Source organism: Urocitellus parryii, chromosome 15 (assembly GCF_045843805.1).
Source record: "Urocitellus parryii isolate mUroPar1 chromosome 15, mUroPar1.hap1, whole genome shotgun sequence".
Lineage (NCBI taxonomy): Eukaryota > Metazoa > Chordata > Mammalia > Rodentia > Sciuridae > Urocitellus > Urocitellus parryii.
The window spans coordinates 57223349-57237748 of record NC_135545.1 but is presented as its reverse complement, the minus strand read 5'-3'; the positions used below and the strand labels follow the sequence as shown (position 1 = coordinate 57237748).

Below are 14400 nucleotides of genomic sequence, written 5' to 3'. Positions count from 1 at the left end.
GTGGAACAAGTCCCTGGATTCCCCCTTTCTATTCCCAAAAACCTAGCAAAGAAAGTGGGACAATGGGAACAACGAGAGCAGCCTGGTTTGGAAAGTCCAGACCCCGTTACACCTTGGAGGATGCTGGCTTTCTCTTGTGTACACTGAGAGAAGGACAAGACAGTGTTAACTGTAGAAAGCCACTTTCTTCCCCACACACCAGGACAGCTGCTCCTCGGGATGCTGCTCAGACAAGCAAACTAAGTGAACCAATGCTGATGGTCCCTGCTCCTGCAGCCTAACACATAAAACCCCTGCCTGGGGAGGGAGCAGAACTGAGAGCACTGTGAAAAGGACCCGTCACTCATCCAGGCAGCCACCATGGACAAGACACTGAGAGAGAAGAGGCCCTGCTCAGCAACGCAGTAAGGGATACAGATGCTGTCAGCCTGCTGCCGCCGGACCTTCCCTGTAAGCATTTCTCGGCTCAGCCCTGTGCCTCATAATGCTATCTCTGGGTATTTTCTTGGGGGTCTCAGCAACCTGTCCCACTGCCCTCGTGCAACTGGGCATTGTACATGCCAAAAACCATCATGGTCATTAACACTGGCACTGACATCCTCCTTGAGGGTACTGCTGGGCTCACAGTGGCAGATACAAGCTTTCCAACAAGATTTTTACTTAACAGCTCAAATGATGTCACTTGCAACAAACCCCATTAGTGGTTTTCTCTGAAATGACAGGCTTCTGATCATTTTGTAAAAAAAAAAAAAAAAAAAAAAGAAAAAGAAAGAAAGAAAGAAAAATCAGGTTGTAAATTTTTCTTTCTTTTTTTTTTTTTAAAGAGAGAGAATGAGAGAGGAGAGAGAGAGAGAATTTTTTTAATATTTATTTTTTTTTAGTTCTCGGCGGACACATCTTTGTTGGTATGTGGTGCTGAGGATCGAACCCGGGCCGCACGCATGCCAGGCGAGCGTGCTACCGCTTGAGCCACATCCCCAGGCCCCATAAATTTTTCTTTCACAGGGGTTGAGCCAGCAACCCAACTGCAGAGGCCTGTCCTGGAAACCCACCCGCTGGGAATGCAGGCGTGCTTCTGCACACTTCACCTCATCACAGAGGATCAAGAGGCCTGCTCAGAGCGAAAGCCTGAGGAGAGGATAGCCATCGAAAGAGCTGGAACTGGACTCTATGGGGAGGAGCTCATTGCAAGAGCACCACCCAGAAGTTACCGACAGGCTGGAACTGGAGGGTCTTTGGTTTCTGCTCAGCTGTGTGTGGTCTGGGAGAGATTTACTTAATAGAATGACTTCACTACTTTATCAAGGACATTCTGAGTGTTTTTAACTGCAAGGCAGTGGAGAACAGGACAACACAAACATAATTTGGGGCCACAGCCTTGATTCAAGCTCAAGCAACAGCAATCTTGCCCATCACCGACACCCTGACACCAGTGCAAACAGCAGCACAGAGAAAAAGACAGCCATGTCTAGGCTACTAGCACCCGGATCGTCCGTGCCAGCCTCCTAGAGCTGAACTCTCCTCACCTGACCACTGGCTTCTTTTCCCTATAAGAACTGCTCAAAGGGATGCCACCCAGGCTCCCAGGTGCTCAGGAAGGAAGCCTGCAGGCCCTGTTCCTCTCCTGATCTGCTAGCCTTCAGTACTGACCTTGGCCAGGTACTGGTGGTCCCCCTGCTGCCAGTTCCCCTGATGTCCGCTTCTCTGCTCATACCTGTCATTGACAAACACTCTTGCCAAGGCCCCGGGCTGCAAATGGCTCTATGGTGTAAATGCCACCTCTGCAGGGCACGCCACATTTACAGTGTGCTCCCTGTGTCCCTCCCAAACCACAAATGGCTGAGCAGGAACCAAGCCCTCCAGACCAGCCTGTCAGTACCTTCCAGACTGTGCTCTTCAATAAGTTCCTCCCTGTGGAGCCCAGTTCCAGCATCTTCTATGGCCATCCTCCACTTACAGCATTAGCACCATTCCTGTGTAGGGCCCAAACCCTTCCCAGTCAGATCCACAGCCAGCCTGCATGTGACCTTGCTCCATTTTTTCACTGCACAGAGGCAACTGAGGCCATGGGTGGGAAGTGGGGTCCACAAGCCAAACCCATTTCCCATCTATTTCTATGAAGCCCAAGAGCCAATAATGGGCTCACAATTTTAAATAGTTGGGGGCTGGATATGATGGCACACACCTGCAATCCCAGCTACTCGAGAAGCCGGGGCAGGAGGGTTGTAAATTCAAGGTCCACCTGGGCAATTTAAGGAAACCCTATCTTAAAATACAATGAAAAGTGCTGGGGATGTAAGTCAGTGCTCCTAGGTTCATCTAGTACTGGAAAAAGTAGTTAGTCGGGGGGGAGTGGCTCAAAAGAAGAACAATATTTCATGACATGAAAATTACACGAAATTCAAATTCCAGTGTCCACAAGTAAGGTTTCATTGAAACATAGCCATGGCCAGCCATGTGCACACTGTATGTGGCTGCTCTCACAATACAACAGCAGACCAAGGAGCAGACACCCTATGCCCCACCCAGAAAAAAAAAAAAAAAAAAAAAAACACCTAGACTCTAGTCCTCAGCAGAAAAGTGTCCCAAACTTCATGGCAGGTATCTGGGGGCACAACAGTGACCTCAATAATGATCTTCATCCTCATGGCAGGCACTACACCACTTCCCAATTCTCTGTCACATGCAGAAGTCATGCTGAAGCCCTCTTGGGAGCCTCGCCCCTCATTCCCAGCTGCCAAGGCCTCCTGCTCCTTGGAGAATCCTTCCCATTCATAGGGCTAGATCCCACAGCCCCCAATCACTCTGGTCCAGCTCCTCCCTTCGGCAAACAGCCATGCACCAGGAGTTAACGCTCGGCTGGTGGGCTACCTGTTGTAAGGAAATCAGCGGATCCCCACAGAAGTCACACACCATTGCATGAAAGACTAAATGATAAACCGCAGCTAACACCATATGCTAAACTTAGCCCCACTACCCTACAGAGATGGTCTTTTTACAACTTTACATATGACATCCAAAGGTACCTAAGCCCAGTCAAATGCCACTCACAACAATATGCAGCTGGAGAGTGGCTGCTATACTTCAACTGGAATCTGCAATGTGCAGAACCACGCTCATCTATTTTTAAATGCTAGCTGTGGGCTGATAAACTGACTTGGGTTTAGACCCAAAGTTTGAAAGCTAATGCACGTGAAATAAAGCCAATGCCAACTTCTAAAGCCTCTCGAGTTCAAGAGCACTGGGGCACATGGTGTAAGTGGCCAAGGAGTGCTGCAGGAACTCCCACAACCACCACAAGGGTAACCAAAGCTCCCAGAGCTGGAAACACATCTACAGGGAGGTCACATTATGGAGCACCTGGCTACTCCAGGAAGCAGTCTGGAGCACCTCCGCAAACAGCCTGCTGGCCCTGTGCCACAACAAGCACTGGCACAGTGAATGAGGTGCGCTGGACACAGGTGAGCTGCCTCCTGAGTCTTCAGCTGCTAGCCAGCAGTCACCTGGGCCCCAGCCCATCACGGGGGGGGTGGGGAGTTTGAAGAGCACTGTGCCTGGAGACCACAGCTGTCAGGCAGCCGCTCCTCACACTAGGAGTGCACCAAGCCTCTTGAGCCAACAACTGATCATCATAAAGTAGGAAATATTCAGAGCCCTGCAGGCAGCTGGGCACATGGCCATAGCCCACCTGGACCCAAGAAAGCTGATGGTGAGGTTGATCCAAATGATACACCTAAGTATCATTTGAGATGAGTGAGAAAAAAATGTTTTTAATTTGAAAGTAATTTTTTGCACTGACCTGTTCTTATAAGAAATATTGGCCCTAAAATTATAGAAATTTATACTAAACACTGCAAACTAACCTCATTTAAAAATAATTTATAGTTCTCAACAGTGTCACTGAATAACAATCAAAGCATAGGAACACAGCCAAGCACAATTCACCACAAAACGTGCAGTCAGGCCACTTCCCTGAGGCCAGGAGGCGCTGCGAGCCTGAGGCCCCAGGACCCCCTGAAGAACCAGGGGGGTTGCAAGCCCAACCAGACAACACAAAACCAGAAGAGTTAACTCTACCTCCAACAGTCATGAACAGTGACAAGGATGGGCACAAAGGCAGAGGCAGGGACCACAGGCCACAGCTGGGAGCTGGGCTGTATACTTCACACCATCTAACCTGTCCATGTGACAGGCAGCTGATGAGGGAGATCCAGCGTGGGAAATGGACACGAGCATGTAAGCAGGTCCCCAGTCCAGCCACAGAGCTAAGTGCCAGGCCCTACAACCCAGGTCTCTTAGAACAAGCATGACCCCTTGGGCTACTGCCTCCTGAGTCAATGAGCCAAGCAGGGCCTCAGCCTCAGCACTATTGGGTCTTGGTAGCCTTCCTCAAGATCCTCGCAATAAAACTCTCCCTTTTTCAATCCCTCCCACAAAAGATGCCCAGAAAACCAGAAAGCCAAAGACTGCCTGGATCTGCTCTGATGATGATAATCTTAAACTGTCAAAACGTCCACACAGAGCACATAAATGTATCAAAGATATTCTAACTTTTGAAAAACTATGCTAGCCAGGCATGGTGGCGCACACCTGTTATCCCAGCAGCTTGGGAGGTTAAGGCAGGAAGATTCCAAATTCAATCCCAGCCTCAGCAACTTAGCAAGATCCTATCTCAAAATAAAAAGGGCTGGGGATGTGGCTCAGTGGTTGACCACCCTGGGTTTAATCACTGTACAAAAAAAAAAAAAAAAACATGCTAATAGCAAGTGTCTTAATGAAACAGAATATTTCTTGCAGACATTTAAGAACCCGGGACACTTATATGCAATGGAACAGACTTCCAAACCCATGCTGTGTTTCTGCAGGAGGGCAGCAGAAGGCACAGAAGCTAGAAGGACGGATGTCCTTGGTGGGAAGCAAGGACGTGTGCTTCCCACACGTGCATATGCGACCCACCAACCTCGGGACTGCCCTGCTATTTCTGAGAAGGGCCTTCTCACAGCCAACAAACCCCCGACACAGCAACATGGCTCCTTGGAGGGAGGGCCCTCCACAGACCACAGGACTGTTGTCAGGACTACAGGCTGTCAGAAGTGTGGTGCTCGGACCAAGCCAAAGTGGGAGAAGACAAAGCACCCCAAGCCAAGAAAATTCTCATCACCACTCTGGACTATGACAGCAAGAAACTGATGTTAACACTTTAAGATGACTACCAACTACTACTTAACTTCTTAAGTGTAAAGGAAATCGAGATGCTGCATTGAAAATAAATTATTTTTTATTAAAGAGATATAAATGTATTATCTGCCTCTCAGGAATGCTTTTCACCTTAATCCAGTAAAAACCTGACCTTTAGAGGTTTTTTTTGTTTGTTTTTTTTAAAGAGAGAGAGAGGAGAGAGAGAGAGAGAGAGAGAGAGAGAGAGAGAGAGAGAGAGAGAGAGAGAGAATTTTTAATATTTATTTTTCAGTTCTCGGCGGACACAACATCTTTGTTGGTATGTGGTGCTGAGGATCGAACCCGGGCCACACGCATGCCAGGCGAGCGTGCTACCGCTTGAGCCACATCCCCAGCCCCAAGAGTTTTTTTTTTAAATGATGAATAAATGTCCACTGCTGTACAGACACACCCTGGAAAACGGTCTTTACCCAGCCCAATAGGAATGGATCCGCCCATCTGGCCTACGGGCTCCTTTCAGCCATGGGCACCCTGCTCACCTGCAACAGATGGCCTGGACAGACTTTGAAAACCCTGTAGTCTCTGCCTCCCCAACTACCTGGCTCAGCCTTTCCCAAGATAGTGGCAGTCAGAAATGGCTATCCAAAAGTGTTTGTCAAAAATAAACCTACCAAAAAATAAATAAATAACCCTACAAGCCACACACAGTGGCACACATCTGTAATCCCAGCAGCTTGGGAAGCTGAGGCAGGAGGAGCAAAGTGTTCAAAGCCAGCCTCAGCAAAAGCAAGGCACTAAAACTCAATGAGACCCTGTCTCTAAATAAAATACAAAATAGGGCTGGGGAGGTGGCTCAGTGGTCAGGTGCTTCTGAATTCAAATAAATAAATAAACCTACATAATTTTAACTTTACTGAATCCTATTTTGTAGAGAGTTTGGTGCCCAATTTATGATGTGAGATGCAGCAACTGTTCATGGGGGAAACCACATCCAAAGTCCACAGAAGAGCCTTTTTCTCTTGCAATAAGGGCATCACTGGGATTGCTAGTAAAATTTAAATAAGATCTGCTTAGATAACAGATACCAAAATAAATTTCCTGATTCTGATAACTATATTATAGCTTATATATGAGAACGTCTTGTTTTTAGTTAACAGCCATTTAAGTATTTAAGAATCAAGGTGAAAACATTGGAAGATATAAGCAAAGAGGGAGAGCTGTCAAGTAGATGAATAAAATATAAAACATTAATGTTTCAGAATATGGAAAAGACTATAACACAAGTTTTTGCATTTTTCCTGTGATTTCAAAGCCTGAAATTATTAAAAACAAACATATAAGCCCTATGCCTATTAAGAGACCTTGGGGCTTTTTTCCAAAGAAAGGCAGTGATAGAAAAAGGATGGATGCACTGTCCATGGGAGCTGGTTTACTTAATGCTGATCACACTTGAGAAGGGCTGCCACAGACATGTTGGAGGCAGATGTTCCCTATAGAAACTGTTCATGACCTATACTCTCAGCGCCTTCACCAGAGAAATTAGATGTTTCAGTGGCTTCCCCCAGATCTGCCCCACCACCCAAGATGGCAAGTTGAGAGTCGGGGTGCGGGAGGCACTGGCAGAACCATCTGTAACAAGAGACAGCAGAGGTCCGGGGGAGACTGTGCTGAATGAATGGGCTTTGCAGAGCACCTGCACCAAGTTGCTCCTCTCAGCCTCTCACCGAGTCCACTCCCACCCTGGGCACACTTTGTCCAGCTCCCACTGGTTTTAGTAGAAAGCATGGGGTCCACAAACTACAGTCCCTGGATCAGCCAGCTGTCTGCTTCTGTAAATGTTTTATTGGGGTACAGCCTTGTCCATTCTGGCTTCCGCCTTCCAAGGCAGAGTTCAGAGTCATGACAGAAACCACCAAGCCAAATACATTTTCTTATCTGGTCCTCCAGTTACTCAATTTCCGCTCTAGAGCTCCCAAGCATTTTATGACATGGATGGCATCTTCCCAGTCTTGAAACTGCATGGAGACTGAAGAACAAATCAATTGGGAACAACACTGGGAGGATCAGTGGGGTTGTTTCCTGCAGGGCTGGGCCAGAGCCTCCTTCACTTCCTGTGAGCTACAGGGAGGAACTCCTGATTTGGATGGAGAGTGGATAGACAGAAGCCCCAGTGAAGCAAAGAAGCAGGCCAACTGCTCCTGAACAGCTCACGAAGCAAGTCAAACGGAACTTGCCGTCAACCACTGTGCTCGTGAGGCAGCCCCAGAGCCCACGTTTTTGCTCATCTTTCACCCCTTTCAGCTTATCTCCCTTACACAGATGCATTTTGTACAGATCTGAATTGTGAAATTTTAAAATACTATAAAACATAAAAAATTAAACCCTTGCTTTGCGGAAAAAAATGAAATTATTTAAATCCTATAAATCTTTATAAAATCCACATTGTTTTAAAACTGAAAGGCCTATTACAGTTGGGCACTACTTAATGACAGGGATGCAAACCGAAAGCTTCATCTTTGGCAATTCCACTCTCCAGTGGACCTCCCAGGTGTGCCTAGGTAGCCAAAGGTCAGAGGCAGCACCACCTTATGGAACCACTGCCCTATATGCGGTCCCTCACTGTCACCATTCTGCAGTGTAACCACGATGTGCAAGCTGCTTGTGCCCGCTGACCACAGAAACATCTAACTGGAAATAGGACCCCTAGGCTTATCAGGTTTGGTTTGAAACCATGCAGGTGTGAGCCACTTGAGATCTTCAGGAGGCATCCAGGTGCAAGGGTAGCATGGCAGCAGTGGTGCACCATTCCCCAGGACCATCCCTGGCTCCCACCAATGAGCCATGGACACCCGAGGCCATCCCTAGCCTAGCCAGCTACTGCCCAAGCTTGCAGAGCTGCTCTTCACGAAGGCAGCAGAACCATGGCCTAACGCCTCCCCTGGGTCTTTAGGTTAAGATGACTTAGCTTTCTGCTACGTTTGAAGGAAACGTAGTTCATACCAACAAGGAAATACCAACAGCACACACAGTTTTCACTTCATTTTATCCAAACCCATTTCCTACTAAACTTTGCTTCATTTGATGACTTTCCATCTTGAGGAAGAAAAAAAAAAAGGAAAAATCACTAGAAGACACAGCTGCATTCTTGGTGGCACAGAGGTCTTTATTACTAAAAGGTTATTGTCAGCACAGGGCCCTGCCCCAAGTCCGCAAAAGCCCCCACCAGACAGGTTTCCCACCCACTCAGTCACTTTCTATGCAACAGGCCACCTGAGGAAAGGTAACGGTAGCCTGAGTTCACGTGCACTCCATTCCCCCTATCAACCCAGTGGTTTAGCTAAAATCTATCCCAGTCTTTTCACCCTCTTTGGCCTTTTCTGTCTTCTCTTTCCCAAATACAAAGCTCCTTACAAGAAGCAAATCTCACTGTCCACTCCACCATGGGGGACGATGTTCCAGCACATGTAAATTGGACAGCTCTTGATCAGGCACACAGATGCAGAGAAGTCAATTCAATAGGCACCAATTTCATATGACTTTACAGTATTTCAAGCATACAACCTGCTTGTGTATGTCAATGTTCCGTTATATTTTAATTCAAGAATATTTCCAGGCTCCAGGCTGCAGAGATGCTAGCTCCTCCACTGGGATCCAGGGCCAGTTCCAAGCTCCACTGACTTATTCCATCCACACAGGATAGCACTTCACTCTGTACCAGGGATTGAAGTGAAGGGATCAGTGTTTCTGTATCTCTGCTCCTGAGAAGTAAGGGCAGAGGGGTGGGCAGAGCAGTCTTGTGCAACAGACCCATGGAGTCAAAGCCAAGGCCCAGAGGGATAAAGATGAGAGGAGGACTTCACTTTGGAGCAGATGCCTGCAGGCTGGCAGGGTGTACAGCCTACCCTGGCATGTTTCTGCCAGGGGCAAAATGAGCTCAAGCAAGCGTGGCTTCTTAACAGCAGAATTGAAACCAAGTGATTCCTAGTATTTGCTTCTTGAATTCCCTAAAGCTCCTCCCCAGAAGGGACACTTCAGAACGGTTCATAGCACTTCTACTGAACAGTTCCTGGTGTCTTTTTTTATGACTATCATACACACAAAGCAAAACAATAAAAATCTTTATTTACCATGAGTATGAGGACCTTTTAAAGCTTTTATCTGGACATTCTTATAGAGACCCTCAGTATATATTCTCCCCGAGAATATTTTCTTCCAGAGAAAATGTTTTTCAGAATTTCAGCAGCTGAAGGGGTACTGTAAGTTACATGAATGTTTAAAAGTCAAAGACTTCCGTGTCATACAATTAATTTACTTATGCAACTAAGGTTGGGTGATTTACATAGTACAGATGACAACTATGAGGAAAAAAGACAAATAAGCCATACCGAATGCCATCAATAAAACCATCATTGCAAACTCATCTAGAATGTCTCCTGAGCACCTATTCACCAACTCACAAAACAAGGTTTTGGGCCTTTATTTCCTGGCACGGAGGTCTTTCTTGAGTGTTAATGTGCATTTGCATCACCTGGTCCTCTTCTTACCAAAAATTCTGAGTTTCTGACCTTCAGGACCAGGACACTTGTGAGGAACACTGGTCAAAGTTTTATCAATATCCCTCAACATTTCGTTTTGACAAGACTGCACATCTGGCACCAGCACCAGAAGTGATGTGTCCTCGGCCTACATCATGGGGGGTTGACATCAAAGTCTCATTACCAGTAATGTTAACATTGGTAGTTGATTGTATGCTTCAGGTGGCATCTGCTGAGTTTTTCCACTGTATAGTTACTATTTTATTTATAAATACCATGGTAGTACCATGGTAATACTTTGGGATTAGGTAAATAACCACAGGTTGGAAAAGGCATGACAATTAAATGCATAAGTAGTGACCTGTATTAGATACTGAAACAAAAAAGGGCATGGTGGTGCACGCCTGTAATTCCAGCAATTTGTGAGGCTGAGGCAGGAGGATTCAGAGTTCAAAGGCAGCCTCAGCAATTTAGCCAGGCCCTAAGCAACTCAGCAACCCTCTCTAAAAAATATACAACAAAAAGGGATGGGGATATGGCTCAGGGGATAAGAGCCTCTGGGTTTAATCCCCAGTATCAAAAAAAAAAAAAAGTAGAAAACTGAATTGAATAAGGTCTTTAACTTAGTTAATAGCCCCAATAAGATATTGTTTCTGGTTTCTATATGGCTATTTCATTATGTAAGATGTCAACATTAGGGGAGCAAGAGAAGAGAGTAGGGAAATAGACCAAAGTAGTTTTGTTATTTTTCTGTAATGACTAAAAATTACTTGAAATTAAAATTTTACCAAGTTTAAATTCTGATTCCATAGATCTAGTGATTTCATAAACTCAAACAATGCAATGCTGGTCGATGCTGTGGACCATTCTGCTAGCAAGCCTCTGGCAGACAGAGCTAAAATCATCTCGCACAACTGGCACGTGGGAGACTCACTGGACTGCACCGGGGCTATGCTCCAAGTGTAGCCATCACTGACTGCGGGTGTGCCTCAAACTGCGGAGTGCTGAGCCCCTAGCCCAGCTCGGCCCAGTGTACCTGGTCCAGGGAGAAGCCAAGAGTCTGAAATCGCAGTGTTTGCTGCACACGTCTGACTGACCTTCCCCAGCTGAGCCTGAAGCCCCTTCCAAGTCTGCAGAGCCAGAACCCTTCTGTCAATTTGAGACAGCTACAGAAGTATGGACCTGACACCTCTCCCTTCTGCTGGTGGACATATCACCAAGACTTCAAGGAGGTAGGAGAGTGGGGTGAAGAAAAGTTTTGAATTCCTGCTCAAAGTGACTGACCAACTTATTCTTTTACAATGATTTTTTTTATTAATAGAGATAATAAACCCACAAGAAAGAGAATGTGGAGGCAAGCAAAAGGCTTCACTAATTTCTGACAGAGGATCCAACCCAGGCAACACAGGGAGTGGGGCTCTAGGCCCCACAGAAGCCCATGGGCAGGCTGAAGACCTTGGCAGAGGGGGCCAGGCCTGCCTCCTAAAGTCAGCCTCTGCTAAGGCCCCCACAAAGACAGGTGGAGTAGACCCCAAGCAAAGAGGACTTTCTAGAGAGAAGATGCACAGCCCAAAGAAAATGTGTAAATCTGGAATTCCAGGTCCCACTGTACCAAGCTCCCAGAGGAAACCCACCCATTTTCAAAACCAGCCCCATACAGACCCAGGGTTCTGTGCCAGTTTCCTCTTGCCTTAGACAATAATAATGCAAATATTGGAGGAGGACCTACCATGTAAGGCAAGAAGCCAACATTTATCCAAAAAAAAAAAAAAAAAGTGCCATTAAACAAGAAATTTAAACACAAGAGAACCTAAAAGAATCCTCACTTCTCAGCGTCTAGGAAATAAAACATTCATAAAACAGTTGTCTATTATAATAAAGGACAGGACACAAACATTTTTAGAAATTAAGTTTGTAGAAAAAATATTTAAAACAAAGCCAAGTACCATGGCACACTCCTATAACCCTAGTGACTTGGGAGGCTGAGGCAGAAGAATCACAAGTGCCAGGCCAGCCTGGGCAACTTTGCAGGGTCCTAAGCAACTTAACAAGACCCTGTCTCAAGACAAACTAAAAGGGCTGGGGTGCAGCTCACCGGTAAAGCGCCCCTAGGTTCAACCCCCAGGAGTGCGGAAAATTTTTTAAACAGGATTATAAAACAAATCGAAGTCCTCCCTAGAAATGAAAGGTAAAGACAAGGTTCAAGAGGTGAATGTAATGCTTATCACCCACTAACAGGAATTCTTCAAAGAGGAAAGAGCCAAACGTTAGGGGAAAGCTGTCAAGTGACTCCAGAGAAGTGCCAGAGCTTAAGGACGGCAGCAGGGTCAAAGAGCCCTCGAGTGGGACTCCACGCACTTGTGCACACTAATGAATTGTCATAAAGCCTGAGACAAGATCCTAAGGACGCCCAGGGAGGGAAGAGGCTCCCTCTCCAAGGGGAGGAAGAATACCTGGAAGAGGCTCCCACTGAAGCGATGCAGGGCACGGTCAAAGCAAGCCAGGTGCGGATAAGGGAAACTACGGGCCGGCACCTGGGCAGGGCTGAGGAGTGACCGAAGCGGACAGAGGGAGCGGGCCGGGGAGGCCGCACGGAGGAGCCACTGTGTAAGGAGCCAACGGGAGCAGAAAACGCAGGGAGAAGAGGCGGCCGCTAGGAACAGCAGCCACACAGCCGCCCAGGAAGCGGAGCGCTGCGGCCGCAGAACAATGCCGCCGTGCGGGCGCACTCGGGCGCCGGGCCGCCCTCCGCGCACGCCGGGCGCCGCGGACGGCCGCACCGGAAGCGAGGCGGCCCCACGCGAGGCCTCGGGCCGCGCGGTCGGGCCCCAGCGCCGGGCGGGCGGCCCGGAGACGGGGCGCGGCCCGTGGGCGGCGGGGACGCGCGGACTCGGCCCCGGCGGACGCGGGCCCGCGAGCTCGGCGCCCCGCTCCCGGGCGCGACGGCGGACACCGCCCGGCCCCCGTCCGGCCCCGAAGAGCGGCCGTTAGCGGCCGTTGGCGCGGCGGGGCGGGGCGGGGGCGGACGGAGATCTCGCTCTCGCTCTCGCCCCGCGGGAAGGGGGAGTGGAGGCGCGACCGGCTGCGGGAGCTGCAATTACCGTGTGGGCTGCGGAATTCTCGTGGTGTTTGTCGGGGAGATGCGATAATGGCGTCCGTCCTCGCGAGAGAAGCCGCCGCTCTGCGCAGGCGCCGCGAGCACCTCCCCGCGACCCGCGCCCCACCCTCCGCGCAGCCTCCCAGGGGGCTGGGGCGGGTCTGGGGCCTCGGGGGCGGGGCTGGCGCTGGCATCTTCTGCGCGCGCTGGCGCTGGAATGTGCTTGATGAGCATGCGCACGCGTCCCTCTCGCCTGTCAGGGTTGGCTCCCTGGAACGCCGACTTCCCGGACTTACGCCCGGGCTGCTCGCCAGTGGGGAGAAATCGCTTCAGCAGGCAGTGTGAGAAATGTGCATCCTCTCCAGGACCAAGTGAATAGGCTTTGGCTCCCCCGACGACTACACATCCCAGGATGCCCTGCGCCGCTCGCGCGAAGCGACCCGGGACTCGTAGTCCCCGCGTACGCCCCGTGCATGCTGGGACTTGTAGTCCCCCCGGAGTCCGGCCACCGCGTCCCGCGCCTGCACCTAAGGCTGCTGGGACTTGTAGTAACGCGCGCTGGGCTGCGCTGTGCGCCTCGGGGGTCCGGCTGAGTTTGGTGCTCGCCCACCTCCTGTTTGGCGGGCAGGTGCGCCGTGGAATGTGAACCCGCGGTGACCGAGTCGCGCTGGCCGGGGTCGCGCCCTCGCTCTCCTCGCGTCCCCGCCCCGCGTGCTGGCGACGGACGAGAGGCCTCGGAGCCCCTGTCGCCCGGAAAACAGGTCCTCCGCCTGGACTCCGCCCGCGGTGCAGAAAGGGCAAAGCTGGGGCCGGATCCAGCCGCCACGGTTAAGCCTCCTACCCAGAATAGCACCCAGGCCCTGCGACCATCCAGGTTCAGGACGCCCTGGAATAATGCTGGGGCCCAGCGATCTCCCCACTGTCCGAACCATAAGCCTCGCAGAAGAACACCGAGCCTTGGCCACTGTTCAGGTTAAGGGCCAAGAATAATACTGAGGCTCAGACACAGGCTGGTCCTGGGCATTTAACAGCAAAAGCACCTTAAAGACCTTCCAAGGAAGGGATCATGGGCGCTGGACAGACAGTGGTGTTTAAAAGGGACCAGTCTTCTCCAGAGGCCAGGAGGAGGGTCAAAGAAAGGAGAGAAATTGCTCAGCAAGATCTCCTGCTGAAAGGGGAAAGGCTGGGTCTAGAATCCGGTGAACTAGAATCCTGTTGCTCAGCATCCATTTTGAATATAAGTTGGACTAACTCATGCAGAAGCAGGGCTCAGTTCCTCAGGCCTTGGGCCGGTTTCTGGGCCTGCAGCCTGCTTGACTGGTCCTGCTGACCCCAGCCCCCTGGACTGTGTGGGCATGCCATAGCCGCCATCTCAGTCACTCCTCACCTGGAGCTGCTGCTGGCTTTTCACCCTCAGGGTGAGGGGGGTTGTGTGCTATTTAAAATTGTTGGGAGGTGCAAACTGCAGGCACAAAGCACAGTTACACACCCCCCCCAAGTGTTTTTGTAAAACTTTGTGTCCACGGGAAAGACTAATAATAACAGTCCTGCTAAGAAAGTGTTCACAGTTACCACTTTTGACTGGCCTCA

At 49.5% G+C, this 14400-nt stretch overlaps 1 protein-coding gene across 1 annotated transcript in view; it reads right to left on the bottom strand.

Moving 5' to 3' along the window:
* Banp (BTG3 associated nuclear protein) overlaps positions 1–12880 on the bottom strand; it is a 68028-nt gene extending 55148 nt beyond the window's left edge. The window contains exon 1 of the mRNA XM_077792834.1: positions 12815–12880. The gene's annotated coding sequence lies outside the window, so the exon portion shown is untranslated. The remainder of the gene's footprint in view (positions 1–12814) is intronic.
* Positions 12881–14400: the final 1520 nt, after the last annotated feature.